This window comes from Varanus komodoensis, unplaced genomic scaffold, assembly GCF_004798865.1.
Source record: "Varanus komodoensis strain SLA01 unplaced genomic scaffold, ASM479886v1 scaffold2, whole genome shotgun sequence".
NCBI lineage: Eukaryota > Metazoa > Chordata > Lepidosauria > Squamata > Varanidae > Varanus > Varanus komodoensis.
Genome location: NW_025335568.1, coordinates 3469985 through 3483014, shown reverse-complemented (window position 1 = coordinate 3483014; position 13030 = coordinate 3469985).

The following is a 13030-nucleotide window of genomic DNA, read 5'->3' as shown; positions in this document are numbered from 1 at the left end:
AAGTACCAGGCTCCGAGAACGAGTGAGCGAGCGAGTGAGCGAACAGGAGCCTGCCTGGGCTTCTCTCTCTCCCCGAATCTCCTCCATGAATAATGTACCTGCCTGTGGTGAATTGCAAGTGCTGAAGGAATGACAGGCTGTGAAAACACTTCTTGACAGGCACCCATTTCCTTCTAGTTACCACGCATACTGTATGGAAAAAAATCCCCCACAGAGACTGCCTGTGTGTGAGAATGTATTTTCTTGGTATCCACATGCTTTAAAATTTACTGTCAAAGGGGGCTTTGATGAAGTGCGTGTTCAGGAAAGAAAGAAGCAAAGGCCAGGATCTTGGCTGTGTGTCAGCGTTGGGGGGAGAGACTGAGCTGCGAACCCAGAAGTGACTCTCGTCTCTGCCATGACTGCTCTAAATATGAGGATCATGTTGGCCTCCCTTGCTGGGCTGTTGTACAGCTCCCTGCGATAACGCCTGCCATATGTTTCAAATATTTGAGTGCTATATATTTTTTCCTAGGAGGAGCAAGCACTAACCTTCACCCTACACCCTTCCTCCACATACGTCACAGCAAGATGGCCAAACTCCCGGATGCCCCCGTACCTCACATGAATCAATTTCTCCTCTCGGCCTCATTGCAATAAGTAGCCATCCAGCCATCCACACGTTTCCTCCTGCGTCTTGGCCGTAGCCCAGCTTGCCACCGCTTCCTGCCCTGCTTGGGGAAGGAAAGGCAGGCGGTTCGTGTGCGTCATGAGCAGGTGTGGACCGTCCTTCTGGGCCTTCGCAGCCTTATGCTCTCGAAAGCTGCCCTGGGTCCTGGCAAGAAGCAAAGAGGTGGTTGAAGTCACCACAATCACGGCCAGTTCCTCCCGTCTCCCCCAAAAGTGTCTGAGTGTCACCCAGTTTTCCCCAGAGGGCAGCCAAGTCTGGACCTGCAGGCTCAGTTTCCCAAAATTCCGGGAGGAATAGCTTTGGTTCTTTGAAGGGAAGGAGGGAGGGAGTCCAAAACTTCTCTGTGTCTGCCTTGGTTGTGTAGGAAGCGGTGGCTGCTGGTTGTGCGGTGGGCCGCTGGTTCAGCAAATGGACCTGTAATTGAGGCCTCCAAGCGCAGACCAGGGAGGATCCTGCAGCATCCTGGTCCTTGACAGCCGCCACGCCGGCCTGCTGGATGAAGCAGCTTGCCGAAAGAGCCCTGCTGCCTCTTCGGGAGCCATCCAGCTTCAGCTGCAGGTATCCAATAACCTCCGACCATAGCCAGGATCGATGCAGGCCTCTCCTCCTTTTCCAACGCCCTTCGAAATGAACGGAACACAGGTCTGTGGTTGTGACATGACCCTCCTTCCATGTTTTCCGTGGGACCTGGCCACAAACGACTTTTAATGGGATTGCCTTCTGGAGACGCGGGCCGGCTCTCCTCACAGCAGCCCTGCTGGTCTCGCGGTGTCTTTGAGGGCCACCTTGCGGACGCTGGCATCGGTTGCTGACCCCTGACCAGCGTCCGAAGATGAATGCAGGGCTGGGCACCCCACCGCCACTTCCCCTGCCTAAAACCTCCTCCCATGACCCTTCTCTCCTCCTCGCATCTTCCTCATGCTGAGTGCTTTTGACACTTTGGTGTTGGTCCCTTGATGTCAGAAATCTGCTCCAATATCCAAGCTGGGATGGGGAAATTAACTGAAATTTGTCATGGTGAATAAAATAATGTGGGCCCTTTAAAAAGAACGAACGAACCCCCATCCACTTTGATTACTCTGAAATTTGTGCACAAAGCATTCTTTTCTCTAGAGCTCTTGAGTTAATTTTCTCCTTTGAATGCTTTTTTGGGTTTTCTTCCCCTACAGTTCTTTCTACTATTTTTTCTCTGTATTTGGACCTGAGCTTAGTTTTTGTTCATATGTATAATTTAGCCTTTATTGCATTCATATGTAAATAACAAGTAAGTATTGTAAAGTATTTCATTGCTGGGGGTGGTATAAAAATACACATTTTAGGGCTGCTGGTTTTTTCGTATTTTTTTGTATTGTAAAAGAAAAAAACAGCTAATTTAAAAGCAGGAACAAGGTGATGGAAGAAATTAATTTTAAAACACCAATGTGAACCGTGTGCATAAATACAAGTAAATGATGAAGACACTTTCCCCCTTCTGGAATAAAAAGTAGAAGATCTGGTTAAAAATGTCTGTCTCCATTTGTGTTGTGTTGGACTTTGAACTCCGGACGCTGGCATTAAACTCCGTGTGGGGCCTTTCCGCACTTGGATTTAGTATGGAGTCATGTAGGAAGCTCTGTGGCTTGGGCTGCACCATTATTATTATTATTATTATTATTATTATTATTATTATTATTATTATTATTACATTTCTATGCCGCCCCTTGCAGAAGCCATCGGTGCTCCTTTCAGGCTTCCCCCATTGAGGTGGGGACGATCCAGAGCGTAACCCTGCCAAGGTTTGCTGCTCAGGCTAGAACTCCTCGCGTGTAGTTTCGCAAGTCTTCCCTTGAACTCCTCCGTTGCTGGATTACCGCCTCTCTGGAAACTGGGCCAGGCTTAGATGAGAGATGTGTACTCGGCAAATGCATGAATTACACACTTTTTAAAGAGTTCACTCTTTCCTTCCATTGATAAAAGCTTGTTTAGGCATTTGTTCTTCAAAAATATGCACATTTTCAGATGTAGTTTTTATTGTAAACCTTTAAAAAAAACTCACTTTTTGGTTTGTGAATCACATTATGAGCTTGGAAATTGCAGGTGTTGACTCTGGATTGTGCTCGGGTCCACATTTGAATTTGGGAGTTACACACTGAGTGAGTGTGAATGAACTGAAATGAATTTCTCATACGTGCATAGGAAAGGAGGCACACATACAGCTATAAGTAAATCTGGAAGCCTTTGCTGTAATTTAAATAGAGATACGACGTATCTTGCCATAGTGGAGAAAAGGCCCTTGCTGATCCCCGGCCCTGAACTGGGCCACCAGTTCCGTCGGCTGTCTAGCCAGTAACTCTGGGTGGCCAACTAGCTTCAAGGCCTCCACTGTTTTCCCTTTGTAGGTTTTATACATCTTTTATTTATTATATTTATATCCTGCCGTTTTCCTTTCAAGATGCTCAAGGCATCTCACATACTTCCCCTTCTCCTTTCACTCTTATCCTCACAACAACCCTGTGAGGTAGGTTGCACCAAGGGTATGTGAGTGGCCCAAAGTCGCCCGGTTTTTCGTCTTTGAATCTGTCTTGAATGGAGGAGGCTGTTCAGATGGAGCCAGGGAGGGCCTCCGGTAGAACTGGATCTGCCAGGATTAATCTGTGAGGACTTCAGTTACAGGGCTGAAATTTTAAAAGTTTGTGGTAGCCAGGTTTAGATTTTTGTGTGAGTTGATTGTCAGCTTTGTTTGCACTGGAACTCAATTTCCTGGGCATAACAGATACTTTAATCCTAAGTGCCTGTTGTTGATTAGTCGCTAAGTCATGTCCGACCCATCGGGACCCCATGGACAACATTCCTGCAGGCCCTCCTGTCCTCCACCATCCCCCAGAGACCACCCCAAGCCCACAGCCACCTCCCCAGTGACCCCATCCAGCCACCTCATCCTCTGCCGTCCCCTTCTTTTGCTGTCTCCTTCTTTTGCTGTCAATTGTCCCCAGCATCAGGGTCTTCTCCAGTGAGTCATTGAAACATAGCAACAGAGCGAGTCAGAAGGAGCCTCCCGGGCCATCTAGTCTGACCCCCGGCTCCAGCCGGCTCTGCTCGTGACGTGCCCCCCATGTGCACGTCCAGCCGGTCTCTGAACACCCCCACCAAAGGGGCTTCAACCACCTCCCGCCGAAGCCCATTCCACACCCTCATGGTCCTGACTGTCAGGAAGCGCTTCCTGGCATCCTTCCTTCTCGTTAGGTGGCCAAAGTATTTGAGTTTCATCTTCGGTATCTGCCTTTCTAAAGAACAGTCAGGGTTGATTTCCTTTAAGATTGTCTGATTTGATTTCTTTGCAGTCCAAGGGACTCTCAGGAGTCTAAGTAACCGTTAGAGGACATTAATGAGACTAAACACTAAAGAACCCAGGGTAGATCTTGCAACGTCAAAGAACGGGGAAGAGAGGACGGTCCTTGAATGCACAACACAGGGCCACCCAACAGTCTTTTCAAAGTTGCTGGTTGCAACCTGAGTAAAATCTTTTCTGCTCAGCAAGGTGGACCCTGGTTATCTCCTGCTGTCAGACCAGCCACTGCAAAACGAAACAGAAGCAGCAGCGATGGAGGACAACCGTCGGGGGAATTTGCACAGCCTCTGATTACTTCGGGAGCGAAAAGGCTGCGCTTGCCCTTTTGACTCCCTCTCCTGACTCCATCATGGAGTTCCTTGGCTGATTTCTGCAGATAATTTACCAAATGCGGCAGGGAAATTAGTTTCTTACCATTAATTTTTCCTCCTCGTGGCTTTCAGGCATACATTAACTCCTCGAAGGGAAGCCGATCTGGGTTCTTATTATTAACAGACGGCTGTCTTGATTGGAGTCCTCTGAAAGGAAGGAAGGAAGGAAGGAAGGCAGGCAGGCAGGCAGGCAGGCAGGCAGGCAGGCAGGCAGGCAGGCAGGCAGGCAGGAAATGCAGCTACATTGGACACTCCAGTTGGAATCTTTTTCTGTCCAACTTGGGAAGCTCTTAACTGATGGGTCGCCCCTGACTGCATGTGAAGAGACCCCTCCCCACTGCCCGGCACACGTGCCAGCTTTCATGTAAGTCTGTTAGCGAGGAGAGGGAGAAAGGGGCAGTTGTGGGGGGCAGTTGTGGGGCAGCGGCGGTGGCGTACAGTCTCAACATTGCTGTAGTGCAAGCATGCGACATTCCGCAGTTCCTGCTGGATGCCGGAGATCACCTGCGTTTTCAGCATCCATTCCAGCATTCGCAACAGCCCGTCTCCCAACTTTCTCCCTCTTCTTCTCTCCTGCCACCAGGGCGGGGACTTTGCGCCTCCTTCTCTGCCCCCCTTGGCTCCCTGCCAGGCTTCTGCCCAGGGCCAGCCCCAGGGATTGAGGGCACCCGCCAGTAAGCTGCCCCTTAGGCCAGTGGTACTGGGAGACGGCGGCAGCTTGCCCTCATCGCTGCCATTTTTATTTCCAAGATTCATTGCATAGGGTGGACATGGGTCCTATTTTACTGTGGGCAGTCCTCTGTTGGAGCACCCGTCAGAGCACAGTCCTTTGCCCAAAGATGCCTTTGGGCTGCCCAGTCCAAAAGCTGTTCAAGGCTGAGGAAGTGTAAGCAGGAAGATCCACAACCGTGGTGAGATGCGCTGTATTTCTAGTTAAATTATAGTAGCTATTTCTGCATGCATCTTGAGAGGAGATTAATGCTTGCCAGTGCCTCCCTCTCAGCCCGACCCGCCTCAGCGAAAGGGCTGCACCGCTTTTCCAGGGTGGGGGGCGCCCCCCAGGACCGCATCTTGGCTTATAGATTAGCACAAGGGCATGTATGTCTCTTTTGGCTGTTTTTTGGTGATGCTTAAGGAGCTACCTCTTAGAGGGATGCAGATGTTCCAGAGCGGACCGGGGCCTGCATATCGGAGCAGCTATCTGCACGTGGACGTGCATGCACTCCCGGCAATGCCGTTCTCCCAGAGAGGGCGTCTGAAAGCTGATCGTGCATCCACATGTCTGTGCATATCAGTGGGGTGTGCACACTCGTAGGTCTCTCTGTTTTTCTCTGCTCGATCTCAAGAAGCTGGGGGCGAGCTGATACACATGGGCCGGTGCTGCCCTGCCCTGTCCTGCCCAACCCTCTCAGACATGTTGGTTTCAAAGAAACCGAGAAACAGAGCGAGTCGGAAGGGGTCCCCCAGGCCATCTAGTCTGACCTCCGGCACCAGCCGGCTCTGCTCACGACATGCCCACCAGGTGCACGTCCAGCATCTCCTTGAACACCCCCACCGATGGGGCCTCAACCACCTCCCGGGGAAGCCCATTCCACACCCTCGGGGTCCTGACTGTCAGGAAGTGCTTCCTGGCATCCAAATGGAACCTTGGCTCCCTGAGCTTTGCTCCGTTGGAGCGCGTCCTGCCTTCCTCTGCAGGGGAGAACAGGTCTCTCCCCACCTCCGTGTGACACCCCCTCACATACCTGGATGTCGCCAAGAGACCCCCTCGGAGTCTTCTCCTCTCCAGGCTGAAGAGACCCAGCACCCTCAGCATCTCCTCATGCGGCTTCCCCTGCAAACCGGCCGCCATCCTCGTGGCCCTCGCGTGACCTCTCCTGCATGGCCTTTGTCTTCCAGTGCTGAGCGCTGATTGCAGCTGACAGCCGGGCTCTTTCCATGAAGGCTTCTCTCTCGATTAAGCGCCGTGTTGCTCTGAGCAATGTCCACTCCCGACTCCTTTCCCCAGCGGCGTTCTGTTAGGGTTCTGCCTGGTTTGAGCTGCCGTTCATCAGGTCCTGGGCACTACGGTTGCCAAGTTCTGCTCCTTCACGAGACTTCGCCTGCTGGAGTTACGGGGTGGGCAGAAGGCAGGTTGACAAGCAGGGAGTCTGATGAGGGGAGATTCGCAGGGTCTGGGCGGTTCTGGCATTGTGAGCTGCCCCAAACCTAACAGGGGGTTTGAAAAGCAAGTGTGTTTGTTGCCTTCTAACCCACCCAATAGCTGAAGTTCTCCGCACAGTTTATAATACCACATTAAGATACAGGTTAAAATGCACAACATAGAAAAGGTTACCATACAACATTTCAAACCAAATTTAAAATGCATATTTAAAATCCAATAACTTAAACAAGGTAAATCCTAGGACCAGTTGAAGCAACTGAAAATGCCTGAGGAAAATTATTAAATGCCCTGTGGCAGAAGACAGTCTTAACCCGATGCCCAGAAAGTGATAAAGACTGGCATCAGGTGGGCCTCCTTGGGGGATTCGTTCCATTAATGGGGCCACCACTAGGAAGGCCCTTCCTGTTGCCACCAATGGAATCACCCCAGAAGTGGCAGTTGGAGGCAGGCCCCAGATCTGGAGCATAGTGACTGAGCAGTGGGTGGGTGGGAGAAGCCGCCCCTCCAGTATTTTGGCCCCAGTAAAAACTAGAAAATAGGAACTGACGCACTGCAGGCTTGTTGCGGCCTTAATTCTGTGCACTCGCACTGCAAATTGGCGCACGGAGCTGCCATCTTTTTCCAAGGTCTCGGAATGTGAGTTGCGCCAGAGGTCATTTCAGACCCTGGACACCACGGGGGTCTTACGAGGGCTCTCTTGGAATGGCCAGTGGTCAGAGCTCTGCCTTAGCACCCCCTCCTCCCTCACCCCCATTCCCTGCAGCTGCCCATGTTTTAGACCTCATTTGCACTGTGGGTGTGCTTGGGAGACAAGAGCCAGTTTGTTGGAGGAGGGGGGTCTCCAATGGCTGGACGAGGCCTCTTCCAGGAGCCAGGGGTGCCCACCCTCTAAAAGTCCCCTTGCAACACCCTACCAGTCGGTGAGGTTGGGAAGTGCAACAAGAGGGAAGAAAACCTGAGCCGAAATGCGGCGGGAGCTGGCTGCCCCTTGCACACAGCCTTCCCCTGAGGCCCGGCTCCAGATGTGCCCCCTGCTGCACAGGCTGCGTTGGGGGCCTGTTTGAATTTAGGGGTTGCAAGCAGCCTCGTCTTGTGAGGCTTTTAACGCACTGAAGGAGTACAAAATGCCTGGGTTGGGGGACCAAAAAGACGCAGTCTGGACTCTTTGCCGCAGTGAGCTTTCCGGCGGCACTCGGGGCAAGAGTCCAGATGTTACCGAAGCCCTAGACAGCCCCACTGCTGCAAATCTGGGGGAGGGCTCTCTCACCTTGGCCTCCGGCCCTCCACGCATGGCTCTCGTGTTAATGAACTGCTCTGGCCTTCCTTTATGTGTTGCCAAGGAGTGCTTCGAGCCGCTCCGTGTCACAGCTAATTCGGTGGCTTTTCCCTCACGGCTAGCATCATCCATCTCTGCGCTAAGGAAGGAAGGACAACATTTTAATAAGCGTACGCAGGGATGGGTGAGCTGTATGAAGACGGTGCCTCCCCTGCGCTCCGTCATGCGGGGCCTGGAGACCAGCCACAAGCCTCAGGCCGGGTTTTGTTCAAGGATCTGGCGGGGCTGCTGGGACCAGTTATGCTCCCGAGTCAGGGACGTCTGCTGAAAGACGGACAGGACTGCTCCGGACTTCACCCGCTGCACTGCTGCTGCAGGGAAATGAGTGACCAAACACGAAGCAAATCCAGCCTTCAAAAACACTTGTTTGTGGAGAAGTCCCCGGCACATCTGGATGCCAGGGAGTACTTCCTGAGGGTCAGGACCCCGAGGGCATGGAATGGGCTTCCCCGGGAGGTGGTTGAGGCCCCATTGGTGAGGGTGTTCAAGGACAGGCTGGACACGCACATGGTAAGTATTCATGAGTGGAGCTGGGGGTCAGACTAGATGGCTCGGGAGGCCCCTTCTGACTCACTCAGTTTCTATGTTTTTATCTGCCACCAGGGCTTCTTTTTACTCCTCCAGACAAGCAGCTCCTGGACCCACATCTCTGTAATGCACCAGGAGGCTCCTACTGGGGGGAGGAGAGGGACGTCGAGATGCCTGGAAGAAGTCCCGATGCTCCAGGGCCACAGCACGCATGTCAGGTGACTTTGCTTCGTTCCCGACCTCCAGGTGAGGCTGGGGAAGATTTTTGGCTGTAACCCTGGATCGTGGATCGCTGGTGCTTGCTAACTAGCACCGCACTGGATGGAGCCGTTTCTTGTAAGTATTTTTATCTGGTTCAGAGCAGTAACCGCTGAAGCAAGATGGGCCCCTGCCTGCAGGCTTACAGCCAAAAAAGCCAGACATGCAAGGAAAAAGGGAGGGTGAGGAGGAGGAGAAATAAAGGTGCATTTCAGCAGGGCTGCTGCAGCGGCCTTGCTTTTCCTCCTGGTGGACTGAGTACGTCCAAGGCAGCTTTCTAAGTGGGACCGTGAAGCAGGGAAAGAGTTTCTGAACTCGAAAAATGGGAATTTATTGATGTTATTAACTTAACGATGTGCATTCGTATACCAGCCGATAGCCAAAACTCTCTGGGTGGCTCACAGAAGAAAGGCTGAGATCATGAAATATGCAAACATAATAAAACAAAGTGGGATTTAAAACAGAATAAAACTCAACTGCAGAGGACAACAACTGTGCAAGGGCCGGAAAAGCACTGACGCATTTTTGAAACTGAAAGGAGAAAGAAGGAAAAGAGAAGAGGAGAAAAATGTGTTGCCTGGTACCAGAGGGGCATGACGCTGGTGTTTGGGGAGGGGGTCTCATCACGAGCGCTCTGCCACTACAGGAGTCCAGGCTGGGCAGAAGGAGAAGCAGAGCCACTGCAGAGCAGCCGGCCAGCTCCCCCAAAGAGGGCCAGCGGGGGTCGTGCGGGTCTTTGCCCCTGGGGGGAGGTGCTCCTTCTGGCAGAAAAGAGGCATGCAGCCTGCACCCTTCACGCGGCTGGGCCACGGAGACGTTGCGGCCACGTCAGGGGAGCTGTTCCCCTGAAGCATGCGGCCAGGGGCTGGGAGCCGGAGGGGCAGGGGCAGGGTCGGGGTCGGGGCCAAGCGAAGAGGCAGGGCTCCCCACGTGACGTGGCTCGGCCCGGCCTTGCGGGCGCCTGGGGGCTCTCTTTGCAGGCCGGCGGGACGGCATGTGGTTGCGAGCAGCGCCAGCGAGACGCTCCTGGTGGGAATTCAGGCGGCTCAGCAGCGATTTCCTGCCACTTCCGTTTATTGTGCGCTCAAGAGGCGCCCGGAGCCAGTCCCGGCCTGCCGGTGCATCGGCGCTCGGAATGACGGCCCCTCGTTGAGTGCGTGCCCCTGCACCGCTTCGGGGCTCCTTGGGCGTTTGCGAGGGTGGCGGCTGCGCTCTCTGCCTGTTCTGGCATGTGGGGCTGCCCCTTAAGCCCCCCGTGCGTCCGGGTGCAGTGTGAGCCTCCACATCAGCTTTATAGTGACTTACACCTATCTGCCCGTCTCACTCAGTATTGCTGCTCGGACGGGCAGCTGCTGCCTGGGATTTCCGGCCGAGGGAGGTGCTTCTGTCCTCTCCTGCTCCCTGATCCTTCCACCTGGGGATTCTGGGAACGGCACCTGGTGCCTTTGGCATGCCAAGCACCTGCCCTGCCACAAATCGGAGGCTTCCCTGCAGTTTTCCCAGCACAGGCTGGCTACCTCGTGACTCCAGGGACACGCGTCTTCTCTGAGGCCAAGCCTCTCGCGTAGGACTCCTGATCTGTTTCTGGCCGTCCTGGGAATTGCTCCGGGCAGCCGGCAGTGAGCAACAAAGACCCTCCAGAGATCAGTCATCCCCCCCCACCCACAGGCACCCCCACAGGCGTTGGCGACCCTGAAGTCCCGATCGGCAAGCAACGCTACCAGGACTGTAAATTGGATGCAAATGGGCTTCGGACAGCAATCGGCAACCTCTGTGGGTCGTCAGTACCTTCGGCTCTTTGAGGAAACGTTATAGGCGCCATCACAAAGGGCTGCCAGCCAGGAGACTCATCAAAGGGTGAGTCACTTGCCCCAAAGGCTGAGGTGTGTGGCCAGCACGCCGATATTCTGTGGCTTCGGACATGGGAAAGCTGGGCCAACACACGCAGGCAAAGGCCGCATCGTGGCGTGACGGTTGCGCCCTGGGCGCTTCCCTCCCTGAAAGCCGCTTCCCAATCCGAGAGGCCCTGGGCTCCGGCAGCCTCGCATCTCAGCCCGAGCGCCAGCGAGCACCTGCCGCGCTGCTTGTGGGGCCTGCCTGCCTGCTTCAGCTGGGAGCAAGGAAGAGCATGTGCCACTGAGTTCATAGCACGGTTTTGGTGAGGCTGCAGGGACACAGACTTTGCCAGGGTGTGGATTCTGATCATCAGTTCAAAACACCCGGTCAGCCCACGCTTTAGGGCCCTTTCGGCTTCTCTCCCACCCCCAAGAGGAATCCTCAGCCCCCGTCCTGCCCCCGTCCCGCTCTCTTTCTTGCTGCAAAGCCCTCCCACCGCCTCCTGCCGCATTGCCCCCGCGGCTGTGCAGGGATGGAGGGCTGGCACCCCTTCCTTTCCCAACCCTCCCCTGCCACTCCGGGGGCTTGCCAGTCCCCCTTCTGTCGTTGCCCGCATTCTGCTGGACAGCCTGGCCAGCTTTGCCCTGCTTCTTTGCTCTCACCTCCCCAGGCCTCCGTGGCAAGGGGGAAACCTCCCCCTTGCCCCCAGGGGGAACTCCGGCCTCCTTCCTGTCCCCAGATCTACCTCCCTGCACCTCCTCATCGCCACTGGGCTTTGCGTCTCTCCACCCCACGCAGCCAAGGGTTAGTCACAGACTCTGAATCATTGCTTTAGTGTGTCTGCTTTAATAACCGCCTTCTTGTGATTTGCCTTGCAGTAAATTATTTCTTCAGTCTCCAAATCCCCGGCCTCAAACTTCATCAGTTTCCCAAATGCCTTCTGTTGCTAACCTTCGGGATGCACAGTGCTCAGTCTTAACAGATCCCTTGAAGTGACGGGACTGCATGTCTGAATGTGCCCATCTGGGCATGCACCCTCGCAAAAGTGATGGGTAATAACTGGCAGGACCTGAAGCCAAACACACTGCAGTTCCTTGAACCCACCATTTTTGGCACCTGCAGAAACACCTTTCTCCAGGCAGTGGGGATGGAGTGGCATCCTGGCTCCTGCAGCGCCCTTTGGGCTGGGGAGGAGGAAGGCTTTGGGCCCCACCAGCTTCCAGCTTGGCACTTGGGTCACCCAGCCAGCCTGCTGGGGCTGATAGAGCCTTGCAGCCGAGCCTGGGGGGCAGCGGACATGGGTGGACGGGCTGCCACACTCTCCACACAAGCGCAGTCTCCACCGGGCCCTGGCTGTTTGGCAAGGGCCTGTGCCTTCAAAGAATTGTAGAACGGTGGGGTTGGAAGGGGTCACGAAGGTCATCAGGTCCACCCCCTGCTGCTGCAGGGCAGCACGTTGCACTCGCTGTTGTGGAGATTCCCTTGCAGGCTCATGGTTCAGGAGAACCCCTGGGGCGGAGGTTGCCTGCACCCCACACTTGGAGGAGCCGGATCCAGCCCACAGCCTTTGCACCTGGGCGCTCCGGCTCAGATCCCGCACTCGCCGCTAAGGGCGCTCAAGCAGTGGAGCTGGGCTTCCTCCCAGGGGAGCAGCGGCTCCTCGCTCCCCAGACCTCTGCACCCAGGAGGAGCTGGGGGAGCGGGGAGGGGGCGCTGCCCCTTCCAGGCGGCCCAGAGCGGGGCCGGAGGAGGTGGCCTTCCGAGGACTCCCCTTCCCACGGGCTCCTCGAAGGCCCTGCCGGGCAACGTCTGGGCGCAGGGCTGCTCCCCATGGTGCTGAACCGAGCCTGCAGCTCCTGCGCCTGCGCCTGTGCCGGCCACTCTGCCCAGGCCCCGCTCCAGGGCGACTCCCGTTCTGCCGAGCCCTGTGCCCCATTGCTCGAGTCATTCCGCCGGGGCAATGGGAGAGGCAGGCGACCCACACGTCCCTTGCGGGGCTGGGGCAGGGAAGAATCCCACTCGATGCCAGAGCCGTTCTGCCTGCCGCGGCGTCCCGCTCTCGGCGTCTCTCCCCTTTCCCCCCGCCTGCTTTCTGCCCAGGCTCAGAGATCTGAGCGGTGAAGCAAGGATTTTGTATTCAATTTCCAAACAACCAGTTCTTTTTATAGTTGGGAGAGGGCAAGGCGTGCCATATTCGAAAAGGACTCTTCAAACCCGCTGTCACAAGGACTCAGATATTATCACCTAGAAAAAGGCAGTGCGTTAAGCAGATTCTTGCAGGCTTGCAAAAATCTATTCTGCTTTGCCGGAGGTGGGAGGGGTTGGACTCTCGGAGAGCCTTCCCCAACATGGTGCCCCCCAGCTGAACCGCAGCCCCACCTTTCCTAGCCAGCACGTGGACCAGAGGAGGCTGGAGGGGCCACTAGGACTGACAGAGTTGCTTAGGGCCAATAGCCATGGGGAGTCCCAGTCCAATTCTCCTGGATGGAGCAAACAAGCCACCTTCTCACAGCCTTATGCTTAACAGATTCCACTGCAG